The 8,714-nt window shown below is 40.5% G+C and overlaps 1 non-coding gene across 1 annotated transcript; it reads right to left on the reverse strand.

Moving 5' to 3' along the window:
• Positions 1-5,039: 5,039 nt before the first annotated feature.
• LOC112084827 lies at positions 5,040-5,146 on the reverse strand. Its single transcript, XR_002898486.1, has one exon. It is a non-coding gene; the product is annotated as a small nucleolar RNA R71 (small nucleolar RNA).
• Between the last annotated feature and the right edge of the window lie 3,568 nt (positions 5,147-8,714).

Genomic DNA, 8,714 nt, shown 5'->3' on the forward strand with positions numbered 1-8,714 from the left:
AAAGTTACAAACGTATCTTCCCCAATTAGAAAGTTCAAAAGATATTTATCCATAACCATTGGTTTGAATGGTTTATGAAGTAAACTTAATACAAAACCACTTAAACCGGATACTAGACCAAATTAAAAATCCAACCTGAACTGTAATATGATTCATAATCCCGACCCTAGCACGATCCTAAATTCATTTAAATTAGAAAATCCTCAAATCAATTGAAAAACAATAAACGATGAACCCTAAAACTTTATATAAAAATTATGTATTGGCCCAGAACATGAATCTGCGCATCAATCGTACTAGTATTCTTTTCCATTAATTAGCCACCGTGGATTTGTAAAGCTTCTTGCCCAATTTTAGAAAATCAATTCATAGAGCAAATGATGGAATTCTCGCTGTCCAAATTTCCTTGATTCCCATTCTATATTTCTGTCAAAGAGGATGACAATGGTACCAGCAATTTCCTCATCCCATCTCTTTGACTCTCTATCGTTTATAACGATGACGAGCATCGTCCGAGCTCAACCACCGTGATGCACGAAGAGGATTCTGAGAAATAGTCAATGGTTGTTGACTTTTGATTGGTGAAAGTTGTGAAGAGTTGCAGAAAAAGCTTGAGGAGTAATCTGGACTTAATGTTGAACGATAATGATAACCCAAGAAACAATTGGAGACGAGCAGCCATTATCAGACTCCATTATAATAACTCTCTAGAAAAAAATTGAAATCAAGAGGAAGAAAAAGTTTGATTTATTTTTAGCAGCTCCCGACGGTGAGAATTTTCATCAGCGATAAATGATTCAAAAAAATTGGCATTTACAAGAATGAAATCAGGGTTTATACGATATTGATTATGATTATCCAAATCCAAATCCAAAATAGGTTTCAAATCCAAAGAAACAATCAATCATCATCATCATCCCATGAACTTCACGACATTGACAGTAATTGCTATTATAAGGAATTAGGGTTCTATTTGGGTTTAGATTTCTGGAATGTATAATTTTTGGTTTAATAGTTCTAATTGGGTTAAAAGCCGGTTTCGTTTTATTTTTAATTGGTTAAATTTGGTTCGGCAAACAGTAAACCAGAAGTAATCTTGATCTGTGTGGATTTTAGTTTGAAACTTTTATTTTATGGATAAATATGTTTCGAACTTTCCAATTGGGAGGAAATACGTTTATAACTTTCTAATTAGGGAGGTTTAGGTCCAGATCGAAACTTCGGGTGGATCTGTTACTATATGATACTTCCGAGGGGAAAATACGTCGTTTTCCCATTGATTTCTTATGCTTTTTCAAAGGTTTTAATTATTTTTATGTTTTTTTATTATATTTTTCATATATTTGTAGTTTCAAGACTTTTTTCAGGATACTTAGGGAAAAACATTGCAAAATGGAGAAAAACCATATTTGCAGCATAGAGTCATAAGTTTAGTCTCAAATAAAGATTTTCTCACTGTCTGATCTAGCTGAAATTTGGAGACATTTAATAGGATCCAGCTAACTTTACAATACACTTTAGTTTAGGACAATTCAACGGTTGAATCAAAAGATACATTTAATAGGATCCAGCCCGGACTTCAGCTGACCCGCGGCAAACAGGTTTCTGGCCACGTCCCACACATCTCACCCGCGGTGGACTATCATTCCACCAGTCCCAGAGGACTCTCACCTGCGGTGCACCATATCTCGGCGCCAAGGCCCAACATCAAGCCCATTTTGCAATTTCTCTTCAGAGAAGCCCTAAAGACGACCTAGAAGACTTAAGGACCTTTAAATACATTTCTTAACGGCCCTATTTCGGGTGTGTGCTCCTGTAATGAGTTTTGAGCCACCAAACTTTTGTTTCTTAGATTTAGATTAGGGAGACAGGAATTCTTCCTTTGAACCCTTGTTTTATCTTTTCATCTATCTATTTCAGTTAATGCATCTATCTATTATGCTTTTCTTTTCTTGCATCATGTTAGAGTAGTTTAGTAGTTGGGTTTAAAGGATCCATCGAAGGGATCTATTAGGATTGCTAGTTTTCTCAAACATATTCTTGATCCATCTCTTCTAAGTTATACTTAATACATGAGGATTGATCAGAGCCACGAGAGTGATGTATCAGATCGCCGTACATAGCTTCAGAAGAACATAGTCGATGTAGGAGTCGAAGGCTACCTACAAAGAAGATGTGAGCAAGAATGAATTCCGATTCGTTAATGTATGATCTTACTCGCAAAGAGAGACGAAAGCTACTTGTCGAGTTTAAGTGATTAGTTAGTTATGGTGATGACATTTGGGTAGCTATACTAGTGCATATTCTAGTTCCATGCAGATACTTAGAAATAGATAAAGACAATTCTTGTAGGCTAATTGGAAGATACTAAGATATCGGTTAAGACATTCGGGAGGAGTCTGCGTTAACCCCCTATAAGTTTAGAACCATAGATTGAATAAAGCATCCCTTAGATATCCTTAAGCCCATATCGATTAGGTCTAGGATTCTTCTTTAGTTTTGTTTTGTTTTTTTTTTCCGTAAAACCAAAAACCTATAAAAACCCCCTGAGTTTATTAATTCGCTTACTTATCCTAGTTTAAAGTTTTTTGCAGATTAGACAACATCTCTGTGGATCAATATCCTAAGTACTACACAGCACACAACTGAGCACTTGCAGGTGATAACACCGGATTTTGACCATTTTTATGGATCATTTTAATATCTTTTACAGGTGTTTTTACTTCATTTTCAAAGGTTTTCAAAGGATTTCTATTTTAAAAGACTTTTCAGGTAATTTGGGATAAAGAGGCACAAAATGGAACAAAAAGACTCTTTTGGATAAATGCAGACCGTCAGAACTCTCATGGAGAGACGAAGACCTTCTCACCGTCCGATCACCCTCAAAATTAGACAACTTATAGAAGAATCAACCAGCTTTCAAATGCACTTGGTTTGGAGACATTCCAACGGTTGGATCTCAAGATATTCCATTAGCCCCGGAGCCACTCAAAGTCGGTCAGCAACTCACGTGACCGCGGCCAACAAGCTATTTGCCGCGGCAATCAATCTCCGAGTTAAAGCCCACTTATCTGAAGCCCAAAGTCATTCTCAGCCTCAATTCCGGAACCCTAAAGACCATGGAGTATTGGAGACTATAAATACATGTCATTTAGGTCGTTTTTAGAAAACAACCCTTCATACTTTACAGAAACCCTTTTCCTTTAGCCGTTTTTATGAGATTTTTGTAGATGATTGTTCAAGTCCGAGTTCTTCAATAGAGAAGCTTTCTTTATCTTTTTTCTCTACTGTTTTTCATTACTTTTATTAAAACCAATGATGATGTCGAACTCAGCCATGTCTGAGTAGATCCCGAGTTGGGCTTAGGGTTCCCGAAAGGGGCTCTCATAATCGATTAAGACATCTAGGTTTATAGATCTGGGATTTCGACCTGTTCTCTGTTTATTCTTGTTCTTATTGCATGTATGCTTGATTGATCACCTAGTATCTGATCTAGATAGTTAGTGTTGCGAAAGTTTTCATTAAGTATCAGCCCTAGAATGAAACAGGCGATTTTTCCGTAGGAGTGGAAACCTACCTGCGGCGAGATCGTGAGTATTGACGAGTCTTGTGCAGCTCTTGCGTTCTCTCCCTTCTAGGGCCAGAGTGGAAACCTACTGGTCAGGGTTGCGAGAAACAGTTGGTTATGATCACGACAGTGACGTAGTCATACCGCCGTACTCTAGCTCTAGAACCCATATATCGTTATCCGTCAATCCCAATCTATAATCCCTAGTGTTAAAACCGATTATGATCCCTTAGAGTTCCCAAAAGCTCAGCGTTTTTAGCCATAGTTTACAATTCCATCGATTTTTACTTGCTTTCTTAGACCTGCATTTCAATTTCCTTAGTTCATTATTTACTTGCTTTATTTACCTTTCATGCGATATTTTACTTGCCTTATTAGTCTTTCATTCGATATTTGCTTATTCTAATTGCATTTCATTCGATTTTTTTACCTGCTTTTTAGGATAGATTTATTTGCTTTCTTTTGTTTTAGTTTAATTCGCAAGAAAAACAACCAACCTTTAAAACCAATTTAGTCTAGACATAAAGTTAAAAAAACCGTAGAAGAATACCAGGCACACAAATCCCTGTGGATTCGATCCCTAAATACTGCAACTGATCAGCTGTGCACTTGCGGCTTTTATTTGTTTCGTTAAGGGTAAAACTTGTTCCCTCACGCAGTTGACACGACCATCAGCAGGATACTAGGGTTTATAAATTTTTCTCTGAATTGCATGAATACCAGGCGTAGACCTGCAGGAGACATTCCAATTCTAGACGAGATAGACAGACACGAAAGAGAACTTCGAAGACTTAGACGAACGCAAGGAATGGCCAACGACGACCAGCCTGGAGATCCTATTAATCGAAATTTAAATATGGACCAAGACGGGTCCCAACATGGAGAAAACGAAGAGAATGATCACATAGAAGGTGATCATGCTCGACAAGATGGAGAGGAGGATGAGGTTCTTCCAAGAAACCACCAGAACCGAGAGAGAGAAGGACGTGAAGACCTTGATCCACCCATCAATGCAGCCGATGGTGACCACCCAGCAACGCAGCCGAATGAACTCATTCACCGCCCCATTCCGCCAGCAAATCAACACTGAAGACAAGCCTGGAACCATCGCATAGCTGATTTTGATGCACCTACTCAAAATTTTCAGAATCGATCTGCAATTCAAGTACCATTTCCAAACCGGAATGAGTTTGAAGTCAAGCCTCAAATCATCTCATTGGTGAAGCAAAACCAGTTCCATGGAGTTCCTTCTGAGCACCTAATGGACCATATCGAGCTTTTTGAAGAAATTTGCAGCATGATGAGAACAAACCAAGTTCCACCTGACTATTTAAAGTGTAAGTTGTTCCCTTTTTCATTAGCAGATAAAGCTCACCGTTGGTTGAAGTCTTTGCCTGCAGGATCGATTACCAATTGGGAAGAATGTAGAACTGCTTTCCTAAACCACTTCTACACTAAGTCAAGGTCGAACAATTTGAGAACGAAGATCTCAACCTTTCAACAAGGGCCAACTGAATCTTTCTATGAAGCTTGGGAACGTTTTCAGGAGTATGAACGTGATTGCCCTCACCATGGATTTCATGGATCAAGCCTGCTGAGCACATTTTACCGAGGTTTGCAACCAAAATACAAACTTTCACTTGATACAGCTAGCAATGGAGATTTTGGGCAAAAGACGATAACCCAAGGAAGAGCTCTCATCGAAAATTTGGCTCAAGCCAATAGCACTGACTGTCCTGAATACGATCGATCGATGAAGCAAGCCGGAATAGACAACAAGGAGATAACTGAGTTGAAGAACATGGTGAGCCAGCTTCTGAAGAGCAACAATCGCCCGATCCATGCCTGTCAAACCAACAATGGCGCAGAAGATGAAGGACCTAGTGATATCGATCACATTAATCAAGCATTTCAAGAAGAAGATGTGAACTACGTAGGAGCACTGGTGCCATACCAAAATCGCTCCACAACAACTTCAACAACAACTTCCGGAATGCAAATTACAACAATCTCTCTTACCGCAATCCAAATGTGGAGAATCCTCAAGATCAGTACTACCCACCTCAGCAAAAATCCTTCCAAAACAAGTTTCAAGGTGGAAACTTTGGGGGAATAGTACCATATCAACCGCGACAGCCATATAACTACCAAGGTACGGGTTTTAACAATCAATTTGTACAACAACATGGAGTCACGACGAACCAGCTAGCTTCACAAATCGGTAGACTTGAACAGTCAATCCAACAACTTGTTATGACGAACGAAAAAGCATCTAAAGACGTGAACGTGAAAGTAGACTGCATGTACAATGATCTGAATGGTAAGTTTGAATCTTTATCTTCGCACGTCAAAAGGTTAGATGTGCAAGTCGCCCAAACAGTCGACTCTTTCAAGAGGCAAAGTGGAGTTCTTCCAGGAAGAGTTGAAGATAACCCTAAGAAGTTTTGCAACGGCATAACCACATTGCCCGAAGAAGAGGCCGGAACAGATGGAAAGAAAGAAGAAACCCCAATCTTTGTACCACTGTACAAGGATATCGATCCCAAGAAGCCACCGTTTAAGGTACCTGAACGATCACCGTTTCAAAGGCTTACCAAAGCCGATGATCCGGGACGTTTTGTTTTCCAGTGTTTCATTTCAGGAATCAAGTTTACATACTGCTTGTGCGATTCCGGAGCCAATGTCAACATCATGTCTAAGGCATTTGCCGAAAAATTGGGCATAAAAACCTTAAGGACATCGACGGTTAAGGTTATCTTTGGAGATTCATCTCAAAAAGATACTGAAGGGGCGATTCATGATCTACAAGTTCTAGTGGGAGATAAGATTGTTCCAGCAGATTTCCAAGTCCTGGAGATGGATAAAGACAAGGAGAGGCCACTCATTTTCGGGAGACCATTCCTAGCTACAGTAAGAGCAATTATCGATCACGCAAACCGGCATGCTGTTTTCCTCAATGTGGATAGAAAAAGGTACTATCCTACTATCTTAGATGAATTTCCAAGCAAAGGAAACAGGCCAAAAGAGAAAGAAAAGGAGAAGCCGAAAGCTTTTGCAAAGATCAAGATCATCATTCCACCAGATGCAACAGAAACTAGTGAGGACCAAATCCCGGAGCTGATCAAAAATACAAAAAGGGTTTTGAACAACATTAAAGTCCGAAAGAAGAATAAAGGGAAGAAGACGGCTCCTCAAGGAGAAGAAGTAAAACCTCCAGCAACCAGAAGTAATAAAGGCACATCAAGTGGAGTGTCATTTAAATCAGCCTGATTCCTAATGCTTACGTCGAGCTAAACGACTTAAAAAAAAAAGCGCTTAATGGGAGGCAACCCATTTAGAAAATGGACGAAACCAGATCCCGAAGGAGCCGTCGAACTGGTGGCAGCTCCGAGGACATTCCCGATGATGCTACTCTAGGAGAGTACATGCTGAACCAAGCCAGACCAAGAAGAAGAAGCTATGTGATGAGATTGCTCCAGCACTCAAGAGAAACACGAGCAGCTCCCGAGCCACCACAAATTCGATACATTGGGAGGGAGACAAACCCGATAGTGGACTATGCAAGGCGTTTCAAGAAGCTGAACATCAAACCCACGCCTTGCATTGATTATCATACACTCGAGATGCTTGGAATCAGAGAGGATGTGATCTGGTACATCGATGCACTTAAGCTGAGACCCTACATGGAGCTGAACGTTCCGACTTATCCTGAGCTAGTCCGTGAGCTTTTAGCGACTATTACACTCCACCACACGAAGAGGAGGAACCCCAGAGCATCAGATGGCATCTTGTCATTCTCTATCCGCGGACAGCCTTATTCTCTCACATTTTCCGAGGTTTGTGAAGCTCTTAAGCTTCCATACACTGATAGCATTTACCTTGAAGATGAACCTGATCTTAACCTGTGGAGAGAGATGGGTCATGGAACCTATGATAGTGGGAGATCGAAGTCAGTCCTTCTTAGCCACCCAGCAGTGAGAGTTGTGCACAAACTCTTAGCACACACGATCTTCTCTAGAGCCAACATGGGAAGTGTTTTGAAGACTGAGCTCATCACACTTCAGATTCGTTTATGGATGATCCACGACTTGCCTGCTTCGCATGGATCATAGCGCGGAATATGGTAAAGGTGAAGCATGATTTACATGGTTGCGAGGACGCTACTCCAACTTTCGGAAGTGCTATTACAGCGATACTACAGGCTGTAGGATTCGATTTCTCATCTGATGATCCACTTCCCGATGTCTGGTATGATCTACTTTATCTCTCTCGCGATCACACTATCTCTCGTGCCGCTTTCGATCCAGACAGGTTTGGTTACAAGTATTGCACTGGCACCGAGGAGCACCGAGTCCGTTTACCTTCAGCATCTATCCCGAGATTGTGCAACGGAGGACGCCCACGATGGACTCCGGTATCCGATGATTTTCTGCCATCTGTACCTCGTCTACCATTCACCATTGGCCAATACATAGTGGCCAAGGCGAAGCGTGATGCAGCTGCGGCCCGTGCTCATTTTCAGCCATCTATTTCGACTGGCCACACCTCATCATCTACATCATCACACACTCATTCCGATCTGGAGCGCAGAGTTGAGAGACAGGGACGACGCTTTGAGCGCGTTGTCACCTTCTTACAGGAGCAGCACCAGTTCGCAGACGACACTTCGGAGGATGAGTGATTGATCAGCACTTCACTACCATCACGGTTCTATCATCATTTTCTTTTCTATTATCTTATTTTATTTTATTTTGCTTTTATTCACCATCTTCTCACCAACTTTTTCACACTAGGGACAGTGTGATTTAAGTCTGGGGGAGGATGTCTATCCGTACTAATCATTTCCCTGCTTTGCTTTTAGATTTCAAGTAATTTTTAAATTTTAATATGTAACCTATTCGACATTAAGTATTTTTCAGGAATGTTTGACGCAAAACTATGATGATTTAGACCTGCACACTTCTACACTATGCATGATAGCTCATTTGTGATTAGCACTAGACTAGGCGGTAGCTAGAGTACTTGCACTACGAACTCCCACCAGAGGACTTCTATTCATGGAGATTCTTTCTGACAGGATATACTAGCTCATTTTATTTGGACTTAATATTGATATCTAATTTTCTCATCATTGATTTTAGGCAGG

This window comes from Eutrema salsugineum, unplaced genomic scaffold (assembly GCF_000478725.1).
Source record: "Eutrema salsugineum unplaced genomic scaffold, Eutsalg1_0 scaffold_4, whole genome shotgun sequence".
Lineage (NCBI taxonomy): Eukaryota > Viridiplantae > Streptophyta > Magnoliopsida > Brassicales > Brassicaceae > Eutrema > Eutrema salsugineum.